Genomic DNA, 21147 nt, shown 5'->3' with positions numbered 1-21147 from the left:
CGTCAGAGCCAATACATAGATAAAAATGGCCACTGACACTGTCAAAGGTGTATTGTGCTATTAGCTTGCAGTAGCATCATGTATAATGCACCATATTGTTGTTGGGGATCTGAGTTCGGCAGACTCAATTATTGCAGCCCAGGTTTCAAAGCAAACATGGCAAAGCAGCATTTAGCTGTTATGCTGCACACAAATGGAATAAGTTGCCACTACAAGTGAAGTCAGCAAGTATAAATGCTTTTATATCCAGGTTAGAAACTTTGTTGTTGTCACATTGCTTAAATTCTTTCAGTGTTTTAGGCATTTTCAAAATCAATTTCACTACATGCTTTTAGTAATTGCAGAAAGGTACTTTTTTATTTTTGTCCTTCGCTTTTAAATGTCTTCAAATATGTTGTTTGTAAATGTGTTTAATTATACCATACTTAGAAACACTGAATATATTAGCATCTGTCACATTTTGTCATTGAATAATAATCATAATAACAATACACTATTCATTGTGAAGGGTAATTCACTTCTCATATGTGTACAAAATAATTGTTTTCTTTTTTGTTAAATTAATGGATTTTTTTCTTGTCAGCTGACTGGAAAAAACTGTAATATATCAACGCCTCCTGTAAATGAAACACTACATGGTAATCGCCAGCTTGTGTGTTGGAATGAAACAACTGCATAGTCTCAAGCCCATGACTAATGCCGTCTAGTGGCAGAAAAAGGACCTCAACACAAATCAATGTTTCACAATCCCTTTTACAGTACAGTAAAGTACAGTACAGCTTTTTAACTTGAATGAATGAATATAATTTATTTCGATCAGTCATAAAAGAAAAGAAAAATACCACACACAGGTCCGCCGTAAAAAAGAAAACACATACAGACCAACAAGGCATGGGCTGTAGCTCACGCTTATTTTTGCCTACCCTTCTTACAAGATCAGACCACTCAAAGCGATTAACTCAAATATCACACATAAATGGAAATAAAATTAACAAAACAAGATCCAAACATCAATTTAGATTCTCATATTTTTTTTTTAAATAACTTTACTTGTAAACAAAGGTTTAAAATTAAAAATGGTCTGACACCCTTTCAAGTCATCATCAAGATGATTCCATACTTTCACACCACTTATAGAAATACATTGAATACACACTTCAAATAACATGACAAATTACTATGAAATTACCAGATCTATGAACTAAGAGATACAACCATGTTTGAATTTGGTGAACATATTTGTCCACTTTTGTTAACAATGGTATGAAACGCTTGAAAAAAATCATGTTGTATATTTAGAACAGATATAAAATGCGCAATTTGCGATTAATCACAAGGTAATTATTGAAATCATGCAATTAATTGTGATTATAAACTTCAACTAACAGCGCTAATATATAGAATATTAAGTATATAAATGAGTTCTTTAGCTAAATTGAACTCAACCAAGTAATACTAAAAACATAAATCCATCCATTTATTTTCTATACTGCTTCACACCACGGCACTGCTCGCAAAGTCAGGCGAGTGACCTACAACATCGTCAGTGATGTTGAAAACATCTTCTAACTGCATCAGGGGCGGCGGCATGTCTGATGACCTTAATTGTGCTTTTGGTTCTACAAACCAAGGGCGCGCCCGACGTCAGTTACTGTTGATCACCTGACCCACAAACTCTGGCAGCACAGCGGCAGGATGTTCCTCAGCAGGAGACTTTTCTATTTCTGTTCCCTCCTGCATTGACTCCATCGCAATCCACACACACTACGTCGTACTGGTGAGTGTTTTTTTAATATCCTGTACTTTGCATGTGGCGGTAGAGAAGAGGAAGGGTGTCAGTGTGACATGGCGCAGTAGCTTGACAAGGATTGGCCTGGTGTGTCCGGCGTGGACCTTCAGAGTGGCCTGCATTTCTTCGGAGTGAACAAGCGAGAAAGACAAAAAGAGAGAGAAAGTGAGGGAGGCCGGGGAGGTGAGTGAGCACAGCTGACAGGAGCTTCCTCTGGGTCCTGTGCCTGTTTTCCAAAGGAAGTGCAAGAGGCCTAATCTGTGGCCTCCAGAGTAGTTAGTGAGGGGCGGGGCAGAGGGGGTGGGCGTGGGGGCGATACGTGGTGGCCCCCCAACTTATTGTCCACTTTATCATCTGGTGCTTCGGATGGGACTTGCTCCATATGGACTTATCGTGGAAAAGAATCCAGCGGAGACTGCCGGGGATGATGAGAGTAGCTTACAGGGAAGTGCGCACGTGCCACGAAAACAGATTTATGACAAGATCGCATTCATAACACATGAAGGGGGTGGCCGGTTTGAGGACTGTCACATGAGAGCAATCGTGGCTGCAAAAAGTGAAAAGGGGACCACATACAGTCTTACCTTTGCTATTGACGATGACACATATACTGTAGAAAAAAATCATGGAAAATTGACACCCACCTTAATTTTTCATTCCCTATAGTAATAGTTTGAAAATATACCCCTGTTTAATTTAATTTGGAAAAAATGCTCTGAAAGTGCAAGGACCCTCATGTGCATATCTTTGCTTTGCAACCTATGCAAAAAAATGACAGTTACTACTTTCTGATTAGTAATTTTATTACATTTTTACCTCAATGACACATACCGGAGTCCTGCTATGAATAGTGAAAATAATTAAGTGATTGACGTCACTCAAAAGGTTTATAAGTGCCTATACTGTAGATGCCTTCTACTTTTGTGCTAAGACCGGTCTAATTGAAGCTCCTTCCTTACTTCCGCAGTTAGTTAGGTAGTTAGTTTCTTAGCACCAAAACAGTAATTTAAACAGCAATTTTTAACATATTTATTTACATTTAAGGTGACTAAGTATAAATTATAAAAAGTGCAATTTCAATTTCATTATTTTTATTAATTTACTCAAATTAATTTGTAAGCTTTGACTTTCCGGGACTGGCAATTACACCCTGAAAATCATAGATTACATATGCCCAGCCTATATTCATTTAGAGTGAGGTAATAATAATAATTTTAAGATTGTCACATCACAAGCAGTATTTATTCATTCACAAGTCAGTCTAGGGGACGCTGAATTCTCCACTCCACTGTGGAGTGCTCCAAGGCTCGATCTTGGAGCCAATTTTATTTGTGCTGTACTTGCGCCCCCCTCTATTTTGAGAGAAGTTCGTGTCTCCTTCCATTATTATACAGATGACAGTCAAATCTACCTGTTTTTGCGGCAAAACAATCCTGACTGCTTTAACTTTTATCAGCTGGCTCTAAACTTTTTAAATTTCAATAACAGTAAAACTGCAGTAATGTTTGGTCCCAGCAATGCACACGTGTTTCCTCAAGGTGATCTAGGGTCCCTGGACCTTTCAAGAAGCCAATTGCTACCAATCTAAGGGGTGATAATTGACTCTGACCTAAAAAAATGGACAAGCAGATAAATGCTGTGGTAGCAAAGAGCTTTTTTTTTTTTATTCCAACGTAGGCTGTCCAAGGTCAAACCTTTTTTGTCACGTTGCGTTTTTGAAACAGTTACGGATGCTATTATGACATCACACCTTTGACTGTTGCAATGCCTTGTATGTTGGCTTTAGCCAGGCCTCCCTCTCCAGAAGGCTGCCGCTTGTTTGTTAACCAGTACGCATGGCACATCACCCCTGAACTGGCCTCTCTCCACTGGCTTCCCATGCATTTTAGGATTGATTTTAAAAATGTATTGTTTGTATTCAAGTGCCTAAATGGCTTGGCACCTCGCTATCTCTCCGACCTGTTCGAACCCTATGCTACTTTAAGGTCCCTCAGGTTTCTCAGATCAGCTTATCCTGGCCGTCCCGAAATGTAGGTTTAAGTTTAGGGGAGATTGGGCTTTTAAATGTTGACACATTTTTAAGCTTTTGAAACATAGCATGAGTGACTGTTCATGTGACACCATGTATGATGTGTTTGTCCTTACTGGTTAAACTTTTTTTTTTTGTCGTATTATGTAAATTGTTCCCCACTCGGCATCCATTGCAGCCTGGTCATCCTGGAAGGGGGATTCCCACATTTGCGGCCCCTTCTTTTAGTTTTTTCTTGCCCTCGTGGTTAAGATTAGGGGATTTCCGTATTATTTGTCAACTATGGGTGTGCGTGAAGTCCTTTGAGACCCCTTCATGATCCATCCATTTTCTGAATTGCTTATTCTTCATATAAATAAATTTGACTTGACGCATGGTACGGTATTGAAATGCAAAATAAGCACAAATGCGTATATTACAATATTGCACATTCCTGTCCTTCAGCTTTTTGCATTACCACTAATAGTACATTTCATCTGTACTACTACTCACTCTACAAGTCATTGCACCAGATTTCTTATACATCCTTCCACTGCACACACTCGTCGTGCTATTTTGGGAATTTGCAAGTCCCTCCCCCCTTTGTTCCCACTGATTAGGGGGTCTTCTGGGATGTCCGACAGCCAGGACCCTTCCTCTGAGGGTTGCCAAGACACTCAGGTGTTTGCATGGATACACACACTTCCTCCCTTGTGCACCACCTGCAAGTGTACTTGAGCGCCACTGGAGCTATTATTGCCGTCATCAGCATCACCGGCGTGGATTTTATGAATACCGCTAAACTAACTGCCATATGCTGCTGTCACCACGACAATATACCGCACAGAATAGGAATACAAATGTTCCTTTTGCACTCTTAGCAAAAGGTGAATTTGACAGAAGACTACACGAGGCTGGTAGACCAGCTGCGGAACACTCTATATGGTGGTGGTGCGTGTAACATAATTACAAAACATGCAGTTGGTCAGTTAATTATAGAGCATGTTACAAATGTACAGACATATTCAAGTCAATGTTGATTTGCTGGTGATAGCGTCTATAGTTTTTACTGTGAGCCAAAATCCAAATACTGTGGTTTGATGTAATGGAGCCTTAAAGTCTGAATGAGAGCATAGCGCCACCTACGGTAGTGGAGTCACCTTGCGCCCTTCTGGAGGCAGGCTGCCAGTATGCCTCCGGCGTGGTGAAAATGACAGGTGAGAGAAAATCTCTGATCCCCTTTGACACCCTGTAATCGAGTTAAGGTCTCTGGATTAGAGGTTCCTTTTGAACTGGGTTGAGGTCAGCTCTCTATTCTGCCTGCTGCATAGTTGAGAGAATGAAAAAAGGGGCTGACATTGATTTCAGGAATGTCTGCACTGGTGGGATAGCGGATAGAAGATGGGGAGATAAAAGGGCAGACAGACATTTAGAGGACTTGTAAAGGATATTTTCTTTGTGAGTTAATTGTCATTGGTGCACAAACTTCTTTTGTATTTTATTGTGCCACTTCAGCATTCCAAATGTCCAACTTCTGTTGGTCATGTTTGAGTGTCTTAAATCAATTCTCTAACCTGCAATATTACCCAGTTGTCCATTTTCTATTGTACCTGTCCTCATTAGGATCATTGGTGAACAAAAAAAAAGCGAAACATTCATATTTCCACCTGTTGGAAAATTAGAGTTTGGTAATGTCAAGGTAGAGTATATTCACTATCAGGACCAACACTATCTGCGAACAGCAAATGATGAACCCTGCTCACCATCAAGGGGCGAAGCATATTGTATGCCTAATGATAGGATGTCCAGAACTCAGGCTGTTAAAGTCATTACAAAGGTCCATTTGGCTCAACAACCTGTTGACAGCGACACAGTGGGTGCAAATCCTGACTCACTTCATCATACCTACAAATAGAGGATAGGCTACATGATTGTAGACGGCTACAGAGTAGCTCAGCCTTTAATGACCGAGATGAAAACTTGATTTGGGCATTGAGTCTATAATTCAAATTCAAAACTCACACAAACTGCATACTACAGACTATTTAAAAGATGGTGTCGGATAGGGACACAATGACAAGCAGTTGTGTGAGTGTAGTGCAGGGTTCACCAATTGCGGTCGTCGAGGTCCAGAGTCCTGCAGGTTTTATTGTTTCAGCCCACCAACACACCTGATACTAAAGATCAGGATCGTCATCAGGGATGCCGATGAGCTGATTATATGAATCAGGGGTGTTAGTCTAAAACCCGCAGGACCCCGGACCTCGACGACCGGAATTGGAGAACCCTGGAGTAGTGTTTCCTGAGGGACGTCATAAACGACTGGTAAAGTCCGAACTACAGTAAAAAAATAAAAGTATGAAAAACATTATTAGGTCATTAATATTAAACAATGAAATGAAGAACAGTAAGTATGGCAGTAACTGAGCTGTTTTGTGCAAGTTGACACTTTGTAAACATCCCGAGTGCGACACTTTTACCTCTTGGTACAAAAAAGTATGACAATATGAGATGCAGTACAATAAGCTAACAGAGCCCCCCCCCCCCCCAACAAATATTATTTAGAAAAAACTGCACACGAAATACTCTCTGTAACATCCACGTATCCCACTAAAATTAGCTCCTTTCCAACCTAAAAAAAAATTAAGCCCTTTTCACACTGCCTTTAGTAGGTCATCAAAACAATTCATTGTGTCTGTGGTGAGGGGCAGGGACTGTGGAAGGGAGCGTTGTTGGGCGGCAAGAAGCGGCGGCGGTGTGACGCTTCCATTTGGAGAGGAGTGATTTAGCGTTATTTATTCAGAAGTAATCTTCTCAGATTATTCAAGTTCCTACTGAGCTCTTTGTTTTTCTCTGCTGCCTTTGTCCTCAAGTCAGGACAATGAATAATCTTGTCGAGGTGTGGCGTAACCAGGGGTTAAATCTCAGTTTTTGTGTGTGTGTTTTTTTTTTTTTACTTCCTGGTCGGCTTCTACGTCAGCACTTCCAAATATGGGCAATACTGGTACTTTCGCGTTGCTGCACGACTCCTTTACACTGAGCAAGTGCAGTGTGAAAAAGGCTTTAGTCAAGCTGTATCACCTCAACATTCTGGCATATACATATTATTTGAAGCTTGGTTTGTTGGCAGACATGTCGAGGAGAACGCATGAACACCAGCGGCATCCTGCTGTGTTCGTATTTAAACTGGGCCAGGCCTCGCGCTGGCTGCCTCGCCTGGCATGTTGTGTGAAGGCAGGAAGGAGGGAGATTCACTGGTGGCTCATTAAAAGCCATTAAGGAGCAGCGCGCAGACAGGATACGTGTAGTGAATAGAGGAAAGCAGGGCAGGGCTGAGGGCACCGTTACTCTCTCAACTCCTCCTCACCCGCTCCAACACTCACACACTGTTATCTTCTCCGCACAGCACTTCCTATGGCCCCACACGCTTTCTAACAAGCTCCTGCTCTTAGCTGTGCCAGCTAATGTCTCACACCCTTTCTGACCTAGTGGCCAGGAGTCCAGGCGCACTGATAACGCGTTTTTCATTGCCACTGCCACTATATTTTGGTCCAACACCTTATCTCTCATTTGTTCCCTTTGTTTGGACATATCTTTGCCCCAACTCACCTCGCACTCTGTGTTTCTTTTGATATCTTTTTGGTACAGTGCGTACAGTGACGGGCCGGATGAGCCTCTGTAAAAGCAGAGGGAGCCGCACGATGCAGGATGGCCTACTGTCTGGGGCAGCTGGGTCACTGGGGTGTTAAAAAAGGGGTCCGTCACGGTTGCCATTGTGGCTCGGTGGCGTCAAACAGAAGCTTCGTCTGAATGTGACCTAAACCCTGGCAGGGTAGCAAAGTGACTGACGATCATAAATCAAGGGGATTCTCTGGAACAAAACAGGGGTGAATTTCCATGTAGACTCGTTTTAAGAAGGTATGGAGGAAGTAAAGTCGGTTGAGGTTTAGCTCCACGGTAGCAACCTGAAGTCAAGCTCGGTCAAAAGTCTAGATTCTGTGCTGAATAGTTTGTACTACTGTCAAATTTTGACATCCATTTTCTACAACAGCAATTGTCCTATTAAGAGTCAGGGGCGGAGCCTAAAAGAACTGACTTTGACTGAAAGGCACTCTACCATCCTGAACTAGTCATGAGCCAATTTCAGGTATAACTTTAACAATAATGGTATTTGTTGCCATTTTCTTCTCAGAGGGCAATTAGAATGATTCAAAGTACATTTTTTAGACACCCACAGATCTGACAACTTCAGAGGTGTCAAATCCACATTCAGCAGGTAAACAAACTCATTTACCTGCTGGTTGAGTAGTAGCACCTGAAGGCTAAAGCTGAACGGTGTCAGGGTTTTCACTTTCTGGATCAGGATTTGATACTTCTACCCAACCCAAAACGGACCCCTTTCAAGACATGCTCTTGTTTTTTCGACCGGGGCACATATTTTAGTGGGGAGCTTGTGGACCTGAAAAAAGGCCAAAATGCATTACGTCAACCATACTTTCAAACCTGGAAAAAAAATCTAGCTCAGAAGTCTGTGCTTTGGTTTTGCAAGGTTCCACAGACATTCAAATTGATTCAGTGATATAACAGGTCGAGTCGTAAACATCAGTTTTCAGCAACAAGTCCTCCAACAATATTGACTATATTGGTCGTTTTACCATGCACCAAAATACGACCAAATGTCGCGTATTGTAGTTTAGCTAGCTCTATCGGCCATGTTGAATAACGCAAAAATTTAAAAGCTAGACTCGGACCCGGGCTATCTGATCGGAAGACGAACATTTAACTTACCAAGCATGTATGTCAATTCGCCGTCGGACTAATGACTAATGGTTGAGGTTAGTAAAAGGCACAGTGAGGTTGTAGACCGCTACAAAACATGCAGTGAGTCAGGTTTCCATCCAAATGTTTTGACATTTTTATGCAAATTTTGTGAAAATGCGTAAAACGGACATGCAAAACCTGTTTCCATCGCCAAAATGCGCATTTTCCTTTTTTCAATACGCTTCAAAAAACACCCCCTCCAAGCAGAAAAACTTTTTTGCGAATTTTGGGCCTTTTTGCGAAATTTTGGCCTTTCCATTCAGTTTCTTTTTCGCAATTCTTGAAAATTCGAATAAAAATAGGTGGATGGAAACCCATCCATAGACAACACTAAAACAATCACTGGCCAAATAGCTCAGTCAGTTAAACACTCGTCTTCCAACCAGAGGGGCCGCATTCGAGTCCAGTTTTTGGATTTCTGCGCTATTCAACATGGCCGATAGAGGTCGCTAAACTAAAATATGTAACACTTGCTCGTAATTTTGCACCTTTTCAAAATGACGTATGTGGTCATATTTATTGGAGGACTGTCTCGTTTTCAGGCACCCAGAGACCTGAAAGCCAAACCTTAAAATTTAAATCTGTGAAAAATGGGATCTGGTGCAATTTTTGGGTGGTCCCATGCTTCTGGTTTGGAAGGTATTAAGGCCATTTGGAATGATTTTTGACTGTGTCTGCCTGCGCTGGTCATGGTCTCAATTTATTTGGCGCCCTCAGACCTGAAAAATTGGTAGAAATTCAAAATTACACCCCCTCCCCTTAAAAACTGGAATTTGATCCTAAATGTGAGAGTGTTCAAGATAACCCCCCTCCCTCACCCACTCTTTGTTTGTGAAAGGTTCTAGGTTTAAGCGGGCGGCTTTATGCTCAGGGCCAACAGTCTAAATTTTGGCGTTTCAGGTTTAAGTGTGAGTCTCGCCTTGCTCAAAGAAAGTTGCGTTGTAGTTCAACAATAAGTAAAATGAGATCCTTAAACAAAACAGCTGGATTTGTTACACCACTACCAAGGCCCTTAGAGCATTTGAGAATTCCCCCAGTTGTTTTTTTAATCTTGGTAATTTTATTTTTAGAACTTTTTTACTGTGGAACCAATCATTTTGTCCACTTATAAAATGAAACGCCTATTGTCTGACTTTCCACGTCTGTCCTGTCAAGCGCATTATTAAACCGAATCAGTGACGAGCGCTAGAAGCTAAGCCCTCTTTCAAGGAATTCTCAGTCACTTGACACCCTTGACCGTGTTAGTGTTTGGAGTCTCTCCTGTTACATATCACTCGAGCTAGAACTTAAACCTCATTCTGGCATATTTCAGGCAAAAAAAGAATGACGATGAATACTGGAACAGTTTAGTTGTCCCTGGTCAAATATTAAAATAAATAGCGCTGTGTCATTACTGCCGTCAGTTGAGCGAGAATCGTTTTTCTCTTCCGCGTTTGAGGTGTTGCCACAGTGACTAATCCTGTTTTCTCAACTGGCCTGCTCGTGCTGACGGAGGCTCCGCGCTGGAGTTTGCAGGCTTTAGGAAAATCAAATGGAAGTCAATCACTGTTTTGACAACCAAGCGGCGGCGTTCAGTGCTGAATGGGTGCGAAGGGGCAACTGTGCACATGTCCAAGGTGTTACCTTCAAGGTCTGCATTTTATAAATAGTACTAGGGGTGTGAAGGTTGACAAGTTCAAATACACTCCAAAATGATGCTGCGCAATCACCTACCTAACCCCACCCCACCCAAAAACACATTTTTCATTTGCTTCCCTACCAATGACAATTCTGATTATGATTGGCGTCTCCATTTTTCATTCTATCTCAAGCTTCGCTTCTTAATCATGTGCAGTCAAGTTAACAGAAAGTGAAGATTTCAAGTGTTTGCAGAGGAATGTGGAATATTGACTGGAATAAAAGGTCACAGGGGCCACAAGTTACTTGACTCCATGCAACACAAATGTAAACAGATAAAGGAAAGCAAAACCTTCAGGCATTTTCACATTTATATAAGTTCTAATATTTACATTCAGAGGCGTGGTGGCCATTGGGAATTTGGGGAGATTCCTGAACGGCCATTACAGGCACAATTGGCTCGTACCAGGGCCAGTTGAACACCCAACAAATCTACCAAATGAAAGGATAGATCATCATCTCTATTCACCAGGAAAAAAAAAGTTTGATATACTAATAAAATTCCAAATTACATTTTACAGAGGCAGTAACTGGTAAAATGATTTAGCCAATTAATTAAAGTAACACAGTATAATCACTTAAACGTTACACAAACATTGACATCAGCAAGGATGAGATGAAAGTATTTTTCGAATCTAATTAAATAATTGTAAATATAAATTAAAAAGAAAAAAGGGAAGTCAAATACTCACACATTTATGTGAACAGTAAATTTCAAGAAACCAGTAAGATACAAAAAAAATCTGGCCTTTAAAATTTTCTTTTCTTTTGAATTAATGGGACTTTTTTTTTTTTAAATAATCGATTCATGGTTTTATAAATCGATTTCAGGCTCAAAAAGGAAAATCGATTCGATATCAATTATTAGATTTTTTAAACCCACCCCTCATTGCATCAAGTCATTTTAAAATATATATATGAAAAAATATGTATTGAGCATCATCATGGTTTGGAATTGCCACCTCAATTTGAGCTCTCAGACACAATACAGACTCGAGCCAGTCAGGCAGATTAAGCACATTTGTCTCAATATGTGATGAGTTGGTGTCCCGTTATTTTCTCATTTCCTGTACTTAAAATACGAAAGCCGCGTTTGCTTTTACGCCAACTCATTCCGAAGCTATTTATCAAATAACTAAATCAATGCAACTGTTTTCAATACTTTGTGGTCGGGGAAGTGTTGTCATATGTGCAGACGGCATTCCATCCTCCTACTGTATCAGCCCTTACTGGCACAGCAATGGAACGGAGCAAGCCGTCTGTTGGTGATGAGCAATACAGCTGCACGCATTTCATATTTGTGCCTCTTCAGCTACAAATCAATAGCCTCGCGCCCCGCTGGCAACCCCCCAGGGGAAAATACCTCGGTGGTTTGCAGATGGATGTAGAGGATGGCGTTCTACTTGAAGCCCGCCGGTCAGCTGTTTGAGTGCACAGGAGGCCAACGGGCTGCCTTCAAAACACCCATGAGGAAACCCTGCAGGAAGAAAAGAGCAATGATAGGAAACGCAATGACATCAGCTAAGTACAGTAATCAGCATTGCTTTAGGATACAGCGCAACTTTTAAAGGGCACAATCGCACTAGTTTGAAAATCTGTTCATCAGGTCTTTCCATATTGTAGATTTTCACACAGACAGTAAGTAGTAAGTGGGTATGGAAGAAAAATCTGAAAAGTACACGGTGGACTTACATCGTTCACATTCACCGTTAGAGTTAAGACGGAGTGTGACAAGATGTTAAAAAAGTGGAATGCATGAGACACATTTGACTTGTTTCAATGACATTTATCATAAAAGTTAAGAAATTTAGTGCTTGTATATTTGGATGTTAAAAGTGGATAACTACGGTGGCCCTGAAGTGCAAAGCGTGAAAAGCAAAAAAACTGACACGACTGAAAATCAAAAAAGAAACCAAAATAAATTAAAACAAAACACAAAACAAAACACCACAGCTAATCAAAAATCACAAAAATGAAAAGGTAATCACAAACACTAATCAGAAAACACAAACAAAAAAAACAACATCAAAAAGGTAATTGCAAACAAACAGGTGAGTGGGAGGGGACCATACTCACGACTGATTGGACGAGAGCTGCAGCTTGGTGTACATATTTAGCTGGCGTGAAAGGAAGTGCTCTTTCGCACACTCGCTCTCGCACAAGAGAGTGCGCGCCAAACACCCAATCAAGCTGCACCTCTCGTCCAATCAATGGTGAATACGGTTCCTCCTGCCCTCCCCCCACCTACCAACTACTTCCGTTATGAAAATGTTGCGGTTGTTCGGTTTGTGTTTGCGCTAACCTAATTGTTGTTTTGTTCCAATTTTTGTGATTGTGTTTTTTGATTCGTGTTTGCATTACATTTTTATTTTTCTATATTGTTTTTGTGTGTGTGTGTTTGCCATTACTTTTTTTTGTTTCATATTTTTATATATATTACCTTTTGTTTTTTCATTTAATATGTTTTCTGATTTGTGATTACCTTTTCGTTTGTGTGATTTTTGATTTGCTGTGGTGTTTTGTTTTTGTGTGTTTTATTTATTTTTTTATATTTGGTTTGTGTTTATTGATTTGCCGTCGTGTCCGTTTTTTGCTTTTGCATTTTGCACTTCAGGGCCACCGTAGATAACACTTGTATGACTGTTCAATTTCACCTGGCTGCTTGAAGGTCCGTCAACATCATTTTTGCTCTGACCATAGCAAGAAAAGGGAAACCCATTTGCTAATTGATTGGCACATATTTTGAAACAAAGCAGCTGATTGGTTTACACTTGGCAGCTTGTTTCTATTTGTGTTCCGTTTTAATGGCTTCCTGTGCAGCTTTCCAATCAAAGCAAGGCTGTGTGCTGCAGATTTGATTCAAAACAAGACTTTTTTTTTTTTTTTTAATGCTACTGCTTTTGAGAGTACTGGCTATTTCCTGTATTTGGCGTTGTAAGTCCCGATCACTCAACATGATGAAGTAAGACGCACCTGCAGCTATTTGATACAAAATACGAAAATCAACAACGACATTTAATCAGCAAACTATAAATGCAATTTCTCTACAACACGTGTGTAAATGCTGAAGAGCTGATGCAGAAATATTTTGGAACGATGAATATAGTATTAGAAAGTTGCGGAATGGTTACAATTGGTTAAAAATAGTGAGTTTGACTCAAATTTGTACAGATGTTCCAATTGTTGAAGAATTTTCACATGGAAACGGTTTAATCTTTTCCCCCAACAAAGGATTTATTTTATTTATTTATTTTTGTGGTCTTTCAAGTTAGAGTAGAAGGAATTGGTTGATAGATTGTCATTCCGAGGGGAATTTGGTAAAATTGAGAAAAGCTATCCTCCATAGAAAATGTGGAATTCTTCAAACTTTACAATTCACACTTTTTCTTCTGCTTTTCTTGAGCATTATTTTAAATGGTTGGAAAATTTTATTAAATTTGTTCAATTTCTCCATGAATTTGACAATATAAGCTCCTCGGCATCCTCGAGAATGAGGATTTCTTCAATCAGTTGGATCTTTTGGAATGTTGAGCATTTTGAAGTTATAATGGTTTGAATTGGTAGAGAATGGGGAATGTGATTTGTTCAATGTCTTCATTAATTTGGGAATTGTCTCATAGAAATTGTGGATTTTTCTAAATTTAGAGCAGTTTTAATTAAACAAATTGTTAACTTATTAAATGTCTCCATTAATTGTTATTATGTAGCAACTGAATCAAATTGTGACTTTCTTTGCAGCATTTTTGCGGCATCCTCAGTGGCTATATCGTACACATCAAAAATAATGTTAAGTAGGATTTTGCTAATCAGCGTTAGCAATATTAGCTCTGCCTGTAAACGGACAACAGCTCCAAAATGTCACCTAGAGCCAAAAATCACGCAAGATAGCGTTCAGAATGGATTTATCAACATAATGCGACCCATATACTGTAACATGAATTGAGTTTTATTACTTTAATCATCGTGACTTTTAGGAGAGTGCAGCATACTTGTCTTACCTCCAAACACCGAGCAAGTGTCCACTGTCCAAGACAGGTTTTAGAGGTTTCTCTACTCGAACTACAGCTGATTCCAATTAACATGATCGTTATCAGGCTTATGCAGAGCTTGCTGATCAGCTGTGTTCAAGAAGTGACCGGATCTCGCCATCCCTTGTCCAAGACTATATAGCGAGTCGCGCATGTAACATGACGTCACCACGCAGCACGCACATCAGCTGACAGGTATGACTAAAAGGAAACATTTTTAATCCTAGTAATAACAGAAGAGCTTTTGGTGAAATTAACTGTTTAGTTTTGTTTAACATTTTGAAATGAAAGTAATTGTAATCCATTGAGAAATGTAAAAGTGAATTTTCGTGTGTAGAATGTGGTAAATTAGTCATTCTGGCCTTGGCCATTGAATCAGCTCAACATTTTGACATATAGTAATGATTTGAATCGCTTAATGAATGTGGAACTTTTGGAACACCCCCAAAAAAGTGAATAGAAGAATCATAATGTGTGCAGAGTTGCGTGTGGTGTTTGAGGACTCTTCAGCATTGACAAATCAGGAGCCTCCTGAGGATTACGCAGCACATTCTACCGGTTCATCCCACCAACAACAGATAGGTGGCAGCAGAGAGCCATGCGGCTAGGCCAGGTTGACAATAATAACAACACACACACATAGACACACAGAAGGGGAATCTTACTGTATACAATTAAAATGGTTTGTTCCGTGGCATTCACTTATTTCTGCTCACAATTTGAGAAGGCAGCAACAAGGAACATACTGAGATGTTTGATTAGGACGAAGGACTTAAGTAATAAGGTATGTTGTTCTTTTTAATTATTAAATAATGACGATTTTGAATAGAAAATTCAATCGAGAACATGAATTTCATCCTTGCATAATGTACAATAGGCTACATGTCAGATATGTCACAGAAGTGGAGCGAGGTTTTCTTGGCATTTGTCTTGCGTGTCTGTCAGCATTTTGCCACGATGGGTGTGATTTCAAGCAAGGAGAGCGCACACACATTTCACACACTCGCGCACACACACACACACACACACACACACACACACACACGATTCTTTGCAGGTAAACAAATAAAAGAACAGGGCAGGGGGTAAGGTAAGACACCCCCCTTTTCTCTCTCTCTCTTTAATTAGCTGCAGGCCATAGATTGACAGCTGGTGGACGAGGTCGAGATAACACAGTTACCAGCAGTGACTAAATATTTGCTGCCTTGCACACGGTGGACGTGCAGCGCCCGTGTGGGCTCTCTGGAGGCACATTATGGAAAAATCTGTGTTTGTTGTTCAAGTCATGTGAGCGGAATTAAAAGAGTATTTAATACAAATGTCACGTGACATGCAGCAAATTAGGAGTTGTGTTTACGTCATCGTACAACAATGGAGCAATTCAAATATAAAAACGTGCGAGAAAATGCTTAAATGTTGCCTATCAGACAAATGTCTATCAGACAAATACATGTTGTCGGGTCTTTGTGACATGCATGCTTTGGCCTGGCATCAAAGTGCAGCCGTGCGCACGAACAATAGAAATTTCATCACATGCGCCGGCTGGTGTCACTTTTCACTTGCATGGAAATCAATGCACGACATTTATACCATCCAGTTAATCGCTGTCCTTCATTGATCTCCTCATCCCACTGATTTGGATTATTTGACATTATTAACGAAATTATGAGGAACTATTGGCGTTCTTGCATGGCAGTTTAAAAATGTAAAATAGAGCCTACTATTTCAGTCGTCTGTTAAAGTAAATAAATATAACCTATAGTATGTATATATATATAAATATATATATATATATATATTTTTTTAATTTAAAATAATAATAAATGAATAAAAAAGACGTTCAAAAAATATTTTTCATTCATTTATTTACTATTTTTATTAGTACTTCTTTTATTAAATTATACACATGACATTCCTCTTGACATTTCGTTTTCTCTCATGTAACACTTTGAGAAGTGCACACAAAATAAAATGTTTCGTTATTATTTTGCTACTCTTACTAAAAGACAATTGTCAAAAGTCAGTCTGCCCTGCACATGACCCCCAGCCTCCAATTCCCCCTTAAGCATTCACTTCACTGATGGACCTTTCGTTTGTTCACTAATAGGCCTAATAATAATAATAATAATAATAATAATAATAATAATAATAATAATAATAATAATAATGTCACCACATTTTATTTATAGGTGCCTTTCTGGACACTCAAGGTCACCGTACAACACAAGTTAAAAACACAATACAATGTTAAGAGGCAACATAAAATAAAATATGAAAATACGGGGCAGTTATGGTCAGAGTGAGTAGGCTTTGTCTAATGATAATAATAATGATGGATGACGACGATTATAATAATAATAATATCAATAATAATAATGATAATAATGATGATGATAATAATAATAATAATAATAAGTTTTGAATATTTGAAAAATAAAACAAACAAAAAAAATAATAATATGAAGTACGTTTGGAACATTCTTTTTATTCTCTAAATTGTGCATCAGGCACAATTTATAAGTGATACATGATTTTTGATCAATCAAACTTATACTTTAATTTCTTCCCCCAAAATCCTCTACCGTAAACAACCAAATTTTTATGTGGTGGCCTGATTTTAAAATGTGGGTTTTTATTGTGCTGTCAAAAAAATAATAATCAAAATGTACGACCATGCATCTATATTTTTCGTTTTTAATTATTTTTTCGTTATTATTTTACTGTTGCAGGAGGGAAAATTAAGGTCAGAAACCAGTGCAGAAACTCACAATTCACTTTTTACGTCCAAGCAAATCGACATTAAATTGTCAGCAGAAGGCCTCCAGCAGTCATAAAAATGTCATTTTACAAGTTCTAATGTCGTCGAAAAAAACTGAAAACAATCAATTAATTCTCAAAATATTTTGTTCAATTGTAAAAAAGTGCGTTAATAAAAACAAAATATCATTAATGCACAGTAGAAATAAATAAGAACACGTCGGTTTTATTACTGAATAAGATTACACACAGGACATATCATCTGATTTCCTTGTTCATTTAGTTCACTGAAGAGACCACACATATATGGAAAAATATCCCCAGCATAACGAGGAGAATTTTACCGCAAAAAAAAAAAAAGTTCCCAGTATAATAACTTTGAACTTGCATGACTGCAGCGTGCCGAGCGTCAGTTTATTTTAGTCTTCCTCCTCTAACGCATGACTGACTAAATACAACTACGACCGTGTTAACAAAAACAGAAAGGAAAATAGAAACAGTCCTCCAACAACGAACAGTTCAACTTATTTTCTGATATATTAACACTGCTGTAAATTACTTAATAATTACAATCGTAAAAATATAGTAGATCAAATACAAAGTAAAGTTGTACACTAAATGAGACCGAATGAGTCTAATATCCTTGTTTACTACTAATAATATAGCAATACTCATACGAATTATAATAATTGCAATCATAATAATAAACTTTCAAAAAGCTTTTTCTTTGCTTGCAAATGTGTGTGTGCGCGCACGTGCACGTGTGTTTCCACCAAGCATGTCAGACCGAATTAGACGAAAGCGAAAGTGTGCCTGCGAGTGTCAGCCAGTCGAATTTATGAGTGCGTAATGAAGCATTTCGGATGCAGGCAGACTCAACAGCGTCTGTGTCCCGCGCACACAAAAACACTGACACACATTTTTTTGCAAATTACTAATTTTAACCCACATTTAGCAAAAAGAAATACAAATATACGTTTTGTTGCCAATGAAAAGAAATGCCTTGGAGTAAATGAAAGCACATTAAGTGCAATGACAGGACTTTCCGTAACTATAGGCTATTGCATGGACACAAATATGCAGACATATTTTTTGATCAATCAATTAGTCAGGATTTGGTCTTACTGTCCCCTAAATCACAATTCTTCATCATATCGGGACAGTTTGGAGAAGGCCCTTTTTCTTATAAGATCCAAATAAGCACATTGGCGACTTCACACCTGCCCCCCCTCCCTTTTTTTTTAAAAATTGTTTTGGCCAAATATGCTAATGCGTTCTTAAGAGTGTTCAATTTCAAAACCAGCTCCATTTTTAAAACTACAAACGTCCTAGGTATAAGTTCCTTGAAATGCACATGCAAAATCTAATTTATCACCCCCCCCCCTCCTCCTGACACACACACACACACACACACACACACGCACACACACACACACACACACACACACACACACACACACACACACACACACACACACACACACACACACACACACACACACACACACACACTTTAGATGCAGTGTTCATGTGGCCAAACTTTTGGCAATATAGAAATTTTGCCTTTTGTGAGGACTTGCACGCTAAAATTTTCCATCCTGGTCACCACCTCTTAACTTCTCCAAAGTGCACTTGACATAAGATGATCCTCTTAAGGTGAATCGTTTGCACCATTGAATCGTAAAAAACACATATATGCACATACATTTACAAGCATTAGATGTTATAGTTCTCCTTGCTTCAGTATTTACCACATTTTATAAATTAAAGAAAGCACTGATTGTTTTTTAATCTGTCTCATTTATTTTTTACTCTTTGTAAAAAAAAAAAAAAAAAATCCTACACTCTAAAAATGGATTGGTTAAAAAAAAACTACCAATCTACTAGGTTAAGCTCATATTGGCTTGATTTACTTATAAATTGGTCAGACGTTGAACATTCCGGGTGGTTACGGAAATACCAATTTTATTGGTTAGCCAAACAACCAATGAAATTGGTTACAATAGAAATGAAGTCAAGATAGATCACTTGGAAATATATTTATTCTATTAATTAATTGTATTTTAAATGTATTTATTAATTATTCTAAGTGATTACAATATATATATATATATATATATATATATATATATATATAGTGTTTAAAAATCGATACGTGTGTCTCGACTAGTGGTCTGCCCTGAGACCGGGAGGTTATGGGTTCAATCCCTGGCTGGTAACCCAATCACTAGTATATATAGGTTAAAAACACCTACCATTCCAGAGTGGTTGTTTTAACCAAATGATCTGTCGGACACATGACTATTAGCTAGATTGGTCAAATTTAACCTTTTTTTTTTGGGCGAGGGGGTGGGTGGTGGTGGGGTGGGATTTGACCAATCTGTTTTTAGGGTGCAAGAAGCCCCACAAACATACAGTATATTCAGTATTGACCCTCCCTCACCCCTGCAAACACACTCCAACATGCATTTTCTTTTCTTCCATTTTCACTTTCTGTAGGCTGCATGCAGGCCAAATACTGAAACTCATTAAAAAAAAAATACTATTAATAATTGATTAAATAATACATCATTAACTAATTATTTAATGAGAAAAATAACATATGTAATATTGTCTATTTGACTATACTATATTTGTTTTTTTTTAAGGGGATTTAACTCTTGTTTACAGTTTCTGTATATTTTCAAGAATTTCTTGGGTTAAAAAAAGCCTTTATAATGGATATCAACTACTGCATATCCCTTTCCACTGTCCACTGTATGTATATTTTTACATTATTTACATTGAATGAATGACATTATTTAGTGGGATAATTGAATAAAAAACACAAATGTGGGGGAAAAATCTATATAATTCAATTATAATAAACTTTTTGGGGGGTACAAAAAAAATAAAAAAAATAAATGGATGCATCTTTTGATAACAATTATACAGACTGTATTTGGCCATATGTTGCCCACTTCGGCAGTAGACACTAAACTCTGTGTGACCGAGAGGTGGCCAATCATTCCCAAGTGGGTGGGTTGCTGATATGGGAGACTGGACTTGGATGAGCTTCTTCACTCTCCCCTGTTAGCGTGTATTTTGACTAGCTTGCCAGCTCCCTGATCGCCACTCCAGCGACCTGCCGCTCGCCGAGGGGACTCTGAGCATTCCGCTCGGAAAGGGGATGCCTTTGAAAAGGGGACAGATGTTCCCGTTGTATATTTTTGCTCTTGCGCTACAAAAAAATGCAAAGCTATGTGCATCTGACCTCTCACCTTGGACATGGAGGAGTGTGTTTGGCGGCCAACACGCCCATTTCGTCTGCTCTCCAAAGCCTGGATGGGCTCAGATGTCTTATGTAACAGCAGTGTGTGTGTGCGTGTGTGTCATCCTGGCACAAAAGGCGTGATGGGCTGCGGCCAGCTTCAGCCACATTATCCAAAAATATACTGCTTATATTCCACCTTCACAGTTGAAACTGGGACGGCACTCAGGACAACGCAGACCTCCGCCAAGGCTGCCTAATTTGGAGCATACTATGTCCACCTCCTGTTATGCCCAATTTGTTATGTTTATTCTAAATAATTAAGGAACATGTCAACATACACCAATGGAATTGTTAATAAAAGTTGGGAGGGCGGATTAAATACTTAACATTTTGTCTGAAAATGCTTCTGAATAAACACAAAATGAGCTTCATCAGTACTAAAATTGTCAATTTGTCTTTATTATTATTATTTGAAATTTCTACTGAATGATGCAGTACCAGTCCAGGCCTGTAGATGGCAGTACACCGGCTACCACAAGTCACAAGCGCTTTATGTCACAGCGCCATCTTCTGGATGGGGTGAGGCACGGCTCCATCTGACCCCAATGCAAGCAGACTGTAACCACACAAAGTGGAAAATATATTTCGTCCTTGATTTCACCTTTACTGTAAAACAGTTGTGTTGTTTTGCATATAACCCTCACATACAAACCAACTAAATAACTGCAAATTAAATATAACCTTGCTTGGAGGAAGTAATGAACATGACATCCATGACAGAAGAAATATTTAAAGAAAAAAATTATATACTTAT

At 38.9% G+C, this 21147-nt stretch overlaps 1 long non-coding RNA gene across 3 annotated transcripts in view; it reads right to left on the bottom strand.

The window, feature by feature from the left end:
* LOC144043268 (uncharacterized) overlaps nucleotides 1–14455 on the bottom strand; it is a 65740-nt gene extending 51285 nt beyond the window's left edge. For 2 of the 3 annotated variants that reach the window (XR_013291072.1, XR_013291073.1), the window contains exons 1-2: nucleotides 14294–14435; nucleotides 11659–11772 (exon numbers count right to left, since the gene is read on the bottom strand). This is a non-coding gene — a long non-coding RNA (uncharacterized LOC144043268). Of the gene's footprint in view, nucleotides 1–11658; nucleotides 11773–14293 lie in introns of all 3 variants that reach the window. The other variant, XR_013291074.1, reaches the window with a different exon arrangement.
* Between the last annotated feature and the right edge of the window lie 6692 nt (nucleotides 14456–21147).

This window comes from Vanacampus margaritifer, chromosome 2 (assembly GCF_051991255.1).
Source record: "Vanacampus margaritifer isolate UIUO_Vmar chromosome 2, RoL_Vmar_1.0, whole genome shotgun sequence".
NCBI lineage: Eukaryota > Metazoa > Chordata > Actinopteri > Syngnathiformes > Syngnathidae > Vanacampus > Vanacampus margaritifer.
This window is presented reverse-complemented; position numbering and strand designations above follow the sequence as displayed.